Source organism: Anastrepha obliqua, unplaced genomic scaffold, assembly GCF_027943255.1.
Source record: "Anastrepha obliqua isolate idAnaObli1 unplaced genomic scaffold, idAnaObli1_1.0 ptg000012l, whole genome shotgun sequence".
NCBI classification, from domain to species: domain Eukaryota; kingdom Metazoa; phylum Arthropoda; class Insecta; order Diptera; family Tephritidae; genus Anastrepha; species Anastrepha obliqua.
The window spans coordinates 6,236,009-6,250,355 of record NW_026562179.1 but is presented as its reverse complement, the minus strand read 5'-3'; the positions used below and the strand labels follow the sequence as shown (position 1 = coordinate 6,250,355).

The 14,347-nt window shown below is 44.4% G+C and overlaps 1 protein-coding gene across 1 annotated transcript in view; it reads right to left on the bottom strand.

Annotated features, from left to right (window-relative positions):
- LOC129251342 (5'-nucleotidase domain-containing protein 3) overlaps positions 1 to 14,347 on the bottom strand; it is a 90,719-nt gene that overhangs the window by 27,907 nt on the left and 48,465 nt on the right. The window lies entirely within an intron of this gene.

The following is a 14,347-nucleotide window of genomic DNA, read 5'->3' as shown; positions in this document are numbered from 1 at the left end:
GCATCCTCTGCCTTTAAGGAAACGTAGGCAGTATGTATACCAGTGTGTGTGGCTCGTGTGCTTTTTATGGAGCCTATTTCCGGCCTCTTAATTTTTACTTGTTCGTTCAGCGCATCTATTAGTTCTTCAGCCGTGCTCACGTAAATTAACCGCTGCTATGTTTCATAAGACCTTTTCGATAGTTGCTTGAAACTTCGCCGTATTGGTGTCTTTTTACGCATGAGCTCTATCAGCAAACCACCTTTTTGCGTAGGTCGCATAGTTCTGACATCTTCACTGAGCTCTTTTAGCTCTTCATTTGATTTTACTTTCCTCAGTATGTCTGCATAGGTTACACTATCGGCTTTTTTGCTATCACCAAAGCATATGCCCTGGGTCTTATTGCTTTGGCCACTTGCTTGTGATCTCGTGCATTCTTATCATTTTTGTTTTGAACTTTAGTCCATTCCTGCTATTTGCTTGGTGTTGTCGACTTCTTCTGTGGGTGTAGGTTTCCTGGGGTCGTTGTCTTCCATTTCTTTGCCTCGGGCGTTCTGCCAGACCCATTTGTAACGTCCTTTGGGCTAGCTTTACCTCTCGACCTTTTCGCTGATTGTGGCGTTCCGTGAACTGCTACCATAGGCTTGTGACGTGAGTCTTTTAGCTTGGCCCTTCTTTGTTCCGCCTACAGTTCCATAGTGATTTCCGCGTGACAGCGCTTCAATATACTGCACCGCTTCTTCACCTCACCATGTACATTGTGGCGCTGATCACAATAGTGAATTAGTTCGTCGATCTCTGTTCCGAGTTTGACACCTAACTGGGCTAGTATTTCTTCATGTGGTAATTTTAAGCTGCAACCAACATCGACATTTGACGAACTCTTCTTATATGTCACTGGTGTGGTGATCAATCTGGTTGAGCTCCTGTCGCACATTATGGTGGCCACCTTAGATACTGTAATGCTGAGAAGTCGTAGCAGTTGTGGGGGTGCCACTTGACGCACACACTGCTGGTTCAGTCGTTGTATTAATGGGTGGCGAATATTGCATTAACGAACTTCGCCGGAAAACATTGATGTTTTCTGCTGTTGCTGTTCCTTAAGGATACATGATTATCTATGCAAGCAGTGGGGGGGTCCAGAGTTCAGAGCCAAGCCCCAACCGGAACAAATAGAGAGTCGCCTCAACCTACCCTATATAGCCTAAGTGCAAGGCAATGAGTATTGAACGTATCCTAAGACCTGCCAGGTTTTATTAGGACGGAGAGTTTGCAATTCTTTCTGAAAACCATTTCAACGGTGTTTCAGGCCGCATACTCAGGTGACAGGGAATTACAAGCCCAGCCCAGGTTTCTCATTTCCAAATATGTCCAGTATTTCAAAGTCAGAATGTTACTGGTCTCCATTCTGATGACTCGCCATCCAGATTACGCGTAAGTTACAGCCGCTCCTAACCTGGCGATAGACGCTGACCAGGGAAGCCGCTCACTGTGAGTCAAACGCTCTTGGATTTTGTATAGTTCACCATAACGTTGTATGGTGAAGAGGATACTTATAATTATAGAGGCGGTATCTGTGCGCCTCTGTCCCCGGAATGTCCTCGGATTTGCTGACTTTTATATCGCTTCCTCAATTTTTGTCGCTCCTATCGTGGTTTGTCTGCTTTTGTCCGCGACTGGTATTTTATTTCCTATTTCATATCTGCCGAGCATTCCCGAACCCCCGATGTTTTTGGGCGCGCCTCCTCTTAACCGCGTAGTCATTCAAGGTGCTGTTGCTCAGATTTAGAGCGATTAGATTGGAAGGACGCTGCTGCGGGACGTATGGTTATCCGACAGTGATGTGGAAAGAGGGTATTTGTAAAGCAAGAGGCTCCTTCATGTGTGTGTATAGAGTCGATGGCAACAGTAGGACAACAGTACCAATGGGCGTGTGACATACGAGTACATTCGGGGCGTTTTATTTGTCGGGGAAAATCCTGATTTTGGATTTTTCCTTTACCTGGGTTTTCTCCTTATGTGTTTTTGCATAGGAATGCGTTTCTGTGAGGAATGTATTTATGAGTCACCAAGGGAAGACTGGGTACATGCCGGGTATGTTTACAAATGCATTAATCATTTTATAAAACTTTTAAAGCAATCTGCGCTTTAAAGACGAAATTGTTTGATTGATCAATTGTTCGATTGATCGACAAAAACATAGCAGTTTAACAATAGAACTTCCTTTTCCTTATGTGATTTGTTGTGTTGGTTCAAGTCATAGCTACTATGATCGAATTCGAGCTCATTCAGTTATTATATAAGTCAACCTTTTCAATATAAAAATTGATTTGGTCATTTGTGATGGCAAAAATTGCTTCATCGGGACTCTCCGCAGCTGCCATGACGCCAATGCATTAAATCAATTTCTTTTATTCCAATTCAGTGCCACAATTTTGGGAGATTCCGGTGGACTATGGGTCAAAGCCTCACTATGAAAAATAATTGGCGTAATAAAATGCGACGGTTTAATGGCAGTTTTTACGCATTTTAAAGGGTTTCCTTCCTAATAAAATTTAATAACAATTATTTCTCCTTTGTAAGGTTTCGTGAAAATTATACATAATTATAAAATTCCTAAAGAAATAACTTCAGTGATTGCCTCGATTAGAGGGGTATAATACTATTAAATACGCTATACAAAATAATGGCGTTTATTATTAAGTATATATTAGAGAGTACTAGCCTTAATTCTCAGCTTCGACAAGAATTAAATGTTTTCAGGCCTACTAAATCTTGTATTGACCATATTAACACTTGACGAGCGAGTATTTGGCATTGTTAAAAAAGATGCAATATGGAAATCCGTATATATAAGTGTATGTATATGTAAAGTTGAACATTACTAAATAATTATTCAAGCAAACGTTTGCTGATTAGCTCATCAGTCATCCTATCAACCATCAATTACGATCTAGCTGTCACGCAAAATAAACCGTCTCTACACGGCAACAAAATATTCAGACTCTATCCAAAGCTTACTTTAAGCCCCAACCTTCTTATTGGAAAAGAATTACAATCTGTAACCTCACGTGTATCTACCCCTAAAATGCCCTCATCTATGCACACCTGCGCCCTATTTGCAAACCACACACTCTGCGATACACTAATCACCCACACAGAGTCACGTCATTCGGGATCGGGCGACTAAGCTGGGCTCTAAGGAAACAAAAGAGCAAACCAGCTCCAAAGGATGGAATGCGGTAGTAAATAAGAAAACCCATAAAGGAACCAACAATAAAACTCCAAAAATAGACGGGAAACAAACAGACGAAGCACACACGAGGGGAAATCGCAGGCGACAGAGACCGCCCCGTAAAGACGCAGTCGTTGTTAAAAGCGTTGGCAATGTCTCATACGCTAACATTCTGAAACGTGTGATAACAGAGCCATGTTTACAGGAGCTTAGCTCGAAGGTATATGGTGTTAAGAAAACTGCAAATGGTGACTTGCTACTGGTGCGATCATCTGATCCAAACACTCTGAAGATCAACGAAGCAGTTAAAGCTGTCTTAGGAGATGTAGTTGAAGTAAGGACACTAACTGAACTACGCCAAATCGAAATTCATGATCTCGACGAAATCACGACGAAAGACGAAGTTCATGAAGCTATAACTAGCCAATTCAAGGAAGTAAAAATGTGCCTTTGTCTGCAGTTGCTAACTTGCGAAAAGCTTATGGTGGGACGCAAACGCGACCCTAAAAGTGACACCAGAGATCGTCTCTAAGCTCACAGCAGCAGGCAAAATACGGATTGGCCTAGTTATCTGCCGTATTAGAGAAAAACTTGGCCCGAAAAGGTGCTTTAAGTGCATGGAGTACGTGCATGTCGCAGGGAGATGCAAAAGTACGGACGACTTCACCAAGTTCTGCTTTAAATGCGGCAGTAAAGATCACCAGGCGAAGAGTTGTACCCAAACAGCAAGTTGCTTAATTTGTAAAAAGAAAAAAAATAAGCCACACCACACACGCGATGACTAGCAACAAGTGCCCTTTATATCAAAGAGCACTCAAAGAAATGCGACATAAATGAAGTTTCTCCAACTGAATTTAAATCACTACGAGAAGGCTCAAAGAATGCTCGAACATTCTGTACGAGAGCACAAAATAGACATTGCAAAACTCAGCGAACCCTATAAATACGGAAATGGGAACGATTGGGTACCCGATACAACAGGCAAATCAGCTATATGGAATTGTGGAATGATTAGGTCACGAATGACGAATATAACCCAACATGGCTATGTACGAGCCTGTGTTGGTAAGCTGTTTGTTTACAGCTGCTATCTTCCACCTAGCTTAACCTTAGCGGAAGCCATACACGCACTGGAAGAACTTGCACATGACATTAAAGATCATAGTCCGGTCATTGTAGCTGGCGATTTTAACGATTGGGCAGTGAACTGGGGATGCCCCTGAACCACCCCTAGAGGGAAATCCCTTTTAGAAGCGTTCACTATGCTTGACATAGCGCTTATGAATTCTGGAAACCAGCAAACATTCCAAAGAGCAGGGAAAGATTCAATAATCGACCTGACATTTGTTAGCTCTAGCCTCGTGAGTAGTACGAGATGGTCCCTTAGGCAGTATTACACTGGAAGTGATCACTTCGCAACACTTTGCGTTATAGGCAAGCATGATAAGCCGAAGTCATCTAACTCGCACGAGGTCAGATACCGGGTTGGAACTTTGCACCCGGAAGTGTTCGAGATGATGATGCCAAATTTTACACCCACTGGAAATGCGGCTAAAAAAACTAACCAAGTCATGAGGCAACTCACTAAATCATGTGATGCAGCTATGAGTAAAACAAGGCCTAATAAAAACCACAGAGAGTTCGTTTACTGGTGGACGGAAGAAATCTCAGCAGCACGCGAAGATTGCAATAGAACAAGGAGAACATATCAGCGGTTGCGAGGTACGACCAGCTTTGAAAGGAACCGACTCCTATTCAAACAAAAAAGGAAAATACTAAAAAATGCAATTAAGAGCAGAAAACGCCGGTGCTTTCTAAAACTATGCGAAGATGCTGACAGCTAACCAAGGGGATTTGCATATCAGCTTATGATGAAAAAAACAAAAGCCTTCAAAACCGCCACCCACGACGTGCTCGGTTTGAATGCGCAACGTGGTCAAAACATGCAAGGCATCGCAGCCAACGCTAGCTGTATGGAAGACGATAAAAATCGATGCTTGACCAACACTGACGAAATTTTGCACATTTGCAAACAGACTAAAAGCAATAAGGCACCCGGACCCGATACGATCCCGAATGAAGCTTTTAAGTTGGCAATTCAAAAGCACCCAGAAATCTTTGCGGATGTTTACAACTCCTGCTTAGAAGAATACATATTCCCGAAAGAGTGGAAACTGCAAAAGATAGTGCTAATACCAAAAGGGTCTAAGCCGGCGGAAGATCCCTCAGGCTACCGTTCACTATCCTTACTGGACACGGCAGGCAAAATATTAGAGAGGTTAATTGTGACTCGAATGGAATCTGCCATCGGTAGTGCCGGAGGGTTATCGCCGCACCAATATGGCTTCCGTAAAACACGCTCTACCACAGATGCTGTTATAGCGGTTAAGCACATTGCTCACAAAGCGATCGAAGGTTCTAGCTGGCTCTACGGAGATAAAGAGTATTGCCTAGTCACAGCGTTAGATGTAAAAAATTCATTTAATACAGCAAACTGGGACAAAATCCTAAATGCGCTGGAGAATTTCCGAGTCCCAGTTTACATTTGGAAAATGGTTGCAAGCTACCTCACTAACAGAGTGCTGTAATACAAAACCGACGAAGGAATGAAAAGGTACAGAGTAACCGGAGAAGTACCACAGGGGTCAGTGTTGGGCCTACTCCTATATAATGTACGATGGATTCTTGCGTCTCCCACTACCTCCAGGATCCCAAATCATAGGGATTGCTGATGGCATTGCAATCGTAGTCGTTGCTAAATTCCTTAACCAGGCTGAAGCGATTTGCAACCAAGCGGTCGAAATCACAAAAGATTGGCTGAGCAATAGTGGTTTAAGCCTTGCAAACCATAAAACAGAGGCAGTTCTCATCAGTAGCAGGAAAATAGTTGAAACAGTAAATCTCAGAGTAGGTGACCTCGCACTGGAGTCTAAGCTGTACATCAAATATCTTGGGGTAATGATTGACCACAGGTTGAGCTTTAAACAGCACCTAAAATACGCCAGCGATAAAGCAGCGAAGGCTGTAACTGCATTGTCACATATTATGATGAATACGAGAGGACCTAAGCAGGCTTCTTGGAAATCGACTAGTAGTGTGGAATCGTCTATCTTGCTATATGCGGTACCAGCCTGGGTCGAAGCAACAAGCTGCAGCACATGCATCAAAGGCATTGAATCGGTATACCGGTTATGTGCTCTCAGGGTGTGCTGTGCATTCCGCACAGTATCTGAGGATACTGTATTAGTCCTCGCGGGTATGCTACCAGTTAAGCTGACTGCACTCGAATTCGCCGAAATAAAAAAACATCGAGCGGATCCAGCACAGCTGACTAACCGATGGACTGAACGTGAGCGAAGCATCCGTACTTGGCAGGAGGAATAGAGGAACTCCATGAACGGACGATGGACATATCGATTGATCCCGAATATCACAAGATGGATAAATCGAAAGCATGGTCAGATATATTTCTACCTGACCCAAGTACTTAGTGGGCATGGATGCTTTAAGGCTTATCTGTATAGATTTAAGCACGAAGATGACCCGTACTGCACCTTTTGCGACAGTCTAGTTGAAGATGCAAAACATGTTTTTTTTGTCTGCCCTCGTTTTGTGCTGGAAAGAGTAGATTTGAGTGATAGGGTGGGGAAGCCAATAATGGTTAGCAACATAGTAGATATCATGCTTGACTCAGAAGAACATTGGTCCGCTGTCAGTAACATGGCAAGAATAGTAATTACCAAGCTGCGTTGCACTAAGCAGCGCAAATTTTTACGTAGAGGCAATAGGCCACACCCCCTCCCGGGAAGTAGTACCTAGTAATACTTAACGGTATTAGGAATCACAAACTGCGTCACGCTGAACAGCAGTGCAGATTTTCAGGTGGAGGCAATAGGCGCCTCTCCCTCCCAGAATTAATACTTAATGAGAAGTAATTACCAAGCTGATAAGTAATTACCAAGCTGATAAGTAATTACCAAGCTGTCCAGAATTAATACTTAATGATAAGTAATTACCAAGCTGCGACGTGCTGAACATCAGAGGCAATAGGCCGCTCCCCCGCCCGTGAAGTATTACCTAACGGTCGTCCCGCGGGAGGGAAACGGAGCTGGGGGTGTGTTTTTAGTGGGTAAGTCGGAAGACAAGTCTCACACTTTTCGGCTTTCAATACTGTTTGTCACCTCCATAAAAAAAAAAAAAAAAAAAAAAAAAAAAAAAAAAAAAAAAAAACATTAGTCACCCACCGTGGGCGGTTAGCAAAAAGTCCTTCATTAATGACCTAGCTTCTTTACAGAAAGATAACGCACCAAACGCCGTTTACAGGGCCAAGTTCCCCGAAACAATCGTACACTATAAATTTAATAGCTGTCAATTGGTTTTTACTGACGGGTCGAAAGGACCCCACACTTTTTACATAGTAGTAAGGAAAATCAGGAAATTATCACATACGGCCTCGATTTTCAACGTGGAAGCAACTGCTATATTCTAAGCCGTTCAATACTGCGCCAAAAGCAAGGGCAAACACATTATTTGCTCCGACAGTTTGTCCTGTTTCCAAGCCATCCAAAATCACAACAAGTCAAGCAACATCTAGCAGTATCAAAATCATGGGGATGCCTGGGCACTTCGACATCCAGGGTAACACATTTGCAGATACAATTGTCAAGGACACTTCAGTCACACCAACAACCATATCCGAAGTCATTCTATTCAGCGACATATACCGACTTATTCATGGAAGAAGGCAAGCAAAATTACTTCGTCGTCGTTTTATAAACACCATTATTCGAACATTAACCCCAATCGAACAAAATCTGCATATCTATCATCGGTACCCTAAAACCACATTATCCCATATACACGGCTCCGTAACAGCCACTGTGGCATCAAAGGCATCACCACTTCGGCAACAGGGGTCCTCTCTAACCTTTAATAATGCAACTGAAGAAAACATCAAAGAAATTTCTAAAAGATAGGTACCGACTCCGTCGTATCTGACCAAAACACGTCATCAGCCAGCCGAAAGCATCTACTGCTAGCGCTGCGTTTGCTTGAGTTTACTAATAATTTTATTATTATGTATTAGAGAAAACAAACCGCTATGCTCCAGACGGTCTTCAATAACGACCATTTCGAAAGCTTGGAGATTTAGATTATGTTGACAACATATGCTTCATGACCAACATATTTACTGGTATTCAATCATTTGAAAAACGAATGGATTATGCGGAAAATATAGGCTAGAAAGTAAATATTGCTTAATCTATAATAATACGGTTGAAAACCGACAACATCACGCCCCTGGTTATTAACTATTCTGGTACGAGTGGAGGTTCTAAAAATTATGTAGCTACCCGTATACACAAAGGCAGAGTAAGTTTTTATAAACTCTATAAAATTTGAATTCAATTACTGCAATGGCTGGTGCCACTTTCGGAGATGCTCTGGCCTACGCACCACTCGTGAGGGGACAACTTTCTACTTTGCCCCTGCAAAGAGCACTGCCCCGCAACCGTACCCGTGGCGCGGCCATCCACCACCATCAGGCCGCAATAACAACAGCGGAACGCACAGCAGGCCCAACGTAGACAACCACACGCGTCCCTCACACCCCGAGTTACAACAGCCTTACAATTTTCTACAATTTAACTGTAACGGGCTAACGGGCACGGCAGATGAGATAGCCGAGTTCAGGGATAACCAGGGATAACTATAACGTGCACAGGCAAGATCGCGAGCTAGTCCACCACACAGTGCAGCCAACCGACATCACTTGACAGAGCAGATAGACGATTCGACCTTCAGCACTGTGAACGACGACCATTCCAATGGCAGCCTGTTCTACGTTACCGGAATGACTGAGGTTTTTCCCGACCAAGGGCTGCCGCCCCAGTAAACTAGCCCTGCCTAGTGTACCGTATCCCACCCCAATCTTTCGTCACAGGAGCAATCCCTTGCAGCAGGTTTGCTCGAAATACTTCTCTTCAGGCCTGGCGTCGAACCGAACCCTGGGCCAGAGGTATTTTACTGCTGCATCTGCCACAAACGGCTCCACCCGAACTCCACCTTGGATAGGTGCAACGGGTGGTGCCATTTCAAGACCTGTTCAGGCCTTAAGACTCACAGGGAGTAGTCCACAAGGTACGTGGCCACGTGTTTCTCGCGGCCCCTGCAACAACGGCGATACCGTCATCAATGCCGGTAAGTCAAACTGCCGCCACCAACCATGCCTTAATGGTAAGGAGCCCTCAGGCGCAACACAACTCCCCCACTGACCCACAACCTTCCTGCACCTACCCCAGTGCGGGGGAAAAACCAGCAGCTCTTGGTCCCCGCACAGTCTGTTCCGTGTGTCAGACCATAGTTCGTCGGGACCTGACCACAGTCCAGTGCAATACTTGCAATGGCTGGTGCTATTTTCGGAGGTACTCTGGCCTGCGCACCACCCGTTGCTCCTTGCTGCAGAGCTCTGCACCTGCACCCGCTCTCCGTGGCGCGGCCACCCGTCAACGTAGGCCACAAAAACTCGTGCGGAACGTACAGCAGGACCAACGCAGACAACACCACTCTTGATCACCAGGGATGGCTACAACGGGCACAGAAAGGATCGCGAGCGAGACAACGGTGGTGGCTTACCGTTCATAGTCCACCATAGTGTGCAGTCTCGTCTCATTGATGGAGGTATCGACCGTAGGGACAGCACCTTAGAATGTCACGGGATAGCTGTCCAGTCAGACGTTTCCGAGCTCGAAATTTATAACAGGGGGCATGCTGTCACCTGCTGCCCGGCAGGATATCAGGTGACTTTAAAGCGCATGAAAATCTTTGGAATTCAAGCCTGCCAAATGAGCGGAGGGGACAGCTATTGGCAGAGCAGATAGACGATTCGACATTTAGCACTGTACACGACGACACCCCCACTAGGGTAGAGGCAACTGCAGCAGCTCGCCTCACATCACACTTGCTAGCGCTGGTCTGATAAATAGCATAACCTGGCGACCTATGCTATCGCTTGCATCAGACCGCCTGCCCATTATCATCTCGATCGAGAAACCTGCCGACTTTGTTTCCGCGGATCACCGGTCATGTATCAACTTTGACAAAGCTGATTGGACTAGATTCGCGGAACTTATTAAAGACATCTTCGCCACTCTCTCCATTCCCACCGATATGCGCGCAGGCGAACGCGCATTGCGTAAGGTGATCACAGCCGCCGCGGCTCGCTTCATACCCACTGGAAGGATCCGGGACATACGTCCCAATTTCCCAGCTGAAGCAGCTGTTCTGGCGAACGAGCGTGACCACCTACGCCAGGCCGATCCCGGGGATCCTCGGATAAAGGATCTCAATTCCGAGATCCGGCAACTGGTAACTTAATATAAGCGGACCCAATGGGAAGAGCATCTAAAGTCCTGCAACTTCACCTCTGGTGTGAGCAAGCTCTGGTCTACCGTAAGGCCCCTGTCGAACCGGACGAAGCACAACGACAAGGTGGGTATCACCTTGAATGGTTGTACTTCCTCGGATCCGAAAAGATAACACCCAATTCCGACGGTTAACAACCACAAAATATTGGGAGTTACCTTTGACAGCTTGCTCTTCTTCTCAGCGCATACAACCGCTATTGCAACTAAAGTACAGAATCGCAACAAGGTCCTCAAGTCGCTTGCCGGCAACACTTGGGGCAAAGACAAGGAAATGTAGCTGTCGACTTTCAAAGCAATAGGCCGACCGGTTCTAAACTATGCTACTCCTGTCTGGTCCCTTGGAGCCAGTGATTGGAGTAGACGAATCTTCAGACCTGCCAAAACGCTGCAATAAGTACCGCGACAGGATGTCTTATGATGTCCCCGATACAACGCCTACACGACGAGGCGCACATGCTGCCTGTGAAGGAGCATAACAAACTGCTCAGCAAACAATTTCTGCTAGAGTGTTACCGGAGGCCTTACCCAGTGGTATTTGCACAGTAAATGCAACAAATGCATTAACAACCACGTTCGAAAAAAAGTGTTGCCAGATACAACTGTTTTTACTGATAGGTGGCCGCCGTACCCGAATGAGTTGGTGCGTGACTACCATTCATTCAGAGACGACGTAGGTTCGAATCTCGGAGAAATACCAAAGTGAAGAAAAAGTTTTTTCTAATATAACCTCGGCAGGCAATGACAAACCTCCGGGTGTATTTCTGCCATGAAAAAGCTCATCATAAAAAATATCTGCCGTTCGAAGTCGGCTCGAAAGTGTTGGTCCCTCCATTTGTGGTACAACATCAAGAAGCACGCCACAAATAGAAGGAGGTTGGTCAAACCTCCGAGTGTATTTCTGCCATGAAAAAGCTCATCATAAAAAATATCTGCCGTTCGAAGTCGGCTCGAAAGTGTAGGTCCCTCCATTTGTGGTACAACATCAAGAAGCACGCCACAAATAGAAGGAGGTCGGTCAAACACCCAAAAATGGTGTACGCGCTAATTATATATGCATTGATATATGGATATAGACGGTATGATGTGAGTGTTGTAGTCTCCGCCCGTTGGAATGACGTAATGTGAGGTCAGTATGCGCGTGAAATGTTTAGATGGCGAAAACATTTTGGGCGATCAATTAATTAGTTAATAGTTATAGAGGGTCTTCCAAAGTACGCGCATACCTAGATGTTGATTTAAAATAAAACATGTTTTTATTCATAATACGTCTCTTATATGTGGACATTACACAACTCAAATGCCCACCATGTGCACGTCTACAGTTAAAATCCTCCAAACAGTAGATTCATGAAAGCCCATTTGTTGAGACGTTGATATATCAATGTTGAAGGTTGTTCAGCAACACTTTGTACAACAGCAGCAATATTCTCAACACATCGTCGATTTTTTGGGGTCAGTCCTTTTTCTATCCTCAACAAAAACCAGTTTCTCGAAACTTTTTCACCTACCTTTGAGTTTTCGACTCATTTAGATGATTATTTCCACCAAAAAAACTTACGAATTTAACGATATGCTGTTCTTAAAGATCGACCAGTTTTTCAAAAAGTTTCAATAATTTTAACGCATTTTGCTATCGTGTGCAATTTTGGCTACGAAGCCCGACCGAAGACTTAAATCCGGTACCACAGGGAGTATTGTGGTGGTTGTAGAGTTGCACTGGAAGTGTGTGCCGGGCCCAAAGTACGGTAGAGGATTACATAGGCGGCCTCGATCCAAGCGCCGTGCCACCAGACGGCTGCACGAACTAATGAACAACAGTGCACCACTTGCTTTCTTCAAAACCAAACCTTCAAAAGCCATTGGCCCTGGCGGACTGAACACGCTGATGCTCAAACAACTGGGTCCATTGGGAGTAGGGTATCTCACAAGGGTTTTCAATTTGTCTTTGGGTATCCTCATTATCCTTGACAAGTGGAAAGCAGAAAGAGTGAACCGCCAACTAAGGAGAATCTTATCGGCCGATAGCTCTCCCTTCCACAGTAATGATGACACTTGAAGCCCTTCTACTCCCACTCTTCACGAAACACGTGGCCTCAAGCCCACATCAGCACTCACCGTCATAAAAACCCAGATAAACCGCGGGCTTAACCAAATCCTTCCCTGCGAGAGGATTGCCCTAGTAGCGTTTGTCTAGAAGAAGGCTTTCGACACTGCAAGGAAGATCAAGCAAGTTGCTCCGCAGGGTGGTTTCCTTCACCCCTACTGTTCAACTTCTATCTATCTAAGCTCCTCCAACCACCAGCAGGAGTCTCCCAGGTCTCCGACTGTTAACAATCCCAAAATTTTGGATGTAACCTTTGACAGTTTGCTCTCCTTTTCTGCGCACACAACCCTAATTGCCACTAAAGTCCCAAATCGCAGCAAGGTTCTCCAATTGCTTGCCGGCAGCACTTGGGCACTTGGGGAAAAGACAAAGAATTGTTGCGATCGACATTTACGGCAATTGATCGCCCGGTTCTACACTAAGCTGCGCATGTCTAGTCACTAGTGACACGCAGTTGATAAAGCTCCAGACTTGACAAAACACTGCAGTTCGGACAACGACGGGTTGCCTCCTGATATCCCCCCTTCAACACCTTCACACCAATGAAGAGTTTCAGCTTCCTCGTGATACCCGCATAACCTTGACACAATTACGTTCTTGATTTTGTAGCAGGTTAACCTTAAATCTATCGATACTTCATGTATTCCTATTTCTTTAATATGTTAAATATATTACTAAGTCTAGCGAAAAACACGGTAAAACAATTAGCAAAAGAGGAGTAAATCTTGAAAACACATTCGATGTATTTTTTAATAATAGTCGTGAAGGCAAACGGCGATTTAATAATGATATTTCTGAAAACTTCTGACAAAAAGTTTAAAATGGGTCATTTGACCCGTCATGGTAGGTTTAGTGTCAAACTCCTACTGATCCAGAATCGACCTCGACTAAATATATGTCACGCTTTCACATGCCCCACCAAACCCACTCATCTAACACCCCTCTCCCTTTGGACCCAACATGTCGAAACAGCAAGTTTCTTGGATGAGTTAGACAAAGACGACCGACGATTAACACTACACTGACAGGGTTTAGTATTTTTGCTGCAACAACAACGAATTATATGAAAATCTAAACACCAGTGTAGCATCACATTCGAATGACAGTGAATTAATAATGATCATCGGAGATTTCACCGTAAGTTCATAGCGTTTTTATATTTTCTTTTATTTTATAACGTTTTGTTTGATCTTTGGCAAATGGTAAGTATTCATTTCATAGAACTCTTTCGGCTCAACAAAACTATGTTAATTGTATCTTTGAGTTTTTCAATTTTTAATTAGTTTTGAAGCTTAGAAATGGAAAGCTCAGGAGGCAAAAATCAACATTTTCGACACCTGCTCTTCTTTGCTTCTCATCGAGGACAAAAAGCTGCCGAAGCAGCACAGGACATTTGCCACGTGTATGGAGAAGGTGTCATAGGCGAGTCTACAGCAAGAAAATGGTTTGCAAAGTTTAAAAAAGGCGACTTTGACGTCAATGACACGTCCGGCAGCGGAAGTCCTTCTGAATTCGATGAATAGTGTCTCCAATCACTTCTGAAGGAGAACGGTCGCCAAACCAGTCGTGACTTGGCGGAAAAATGGACCACGATCATAAAAC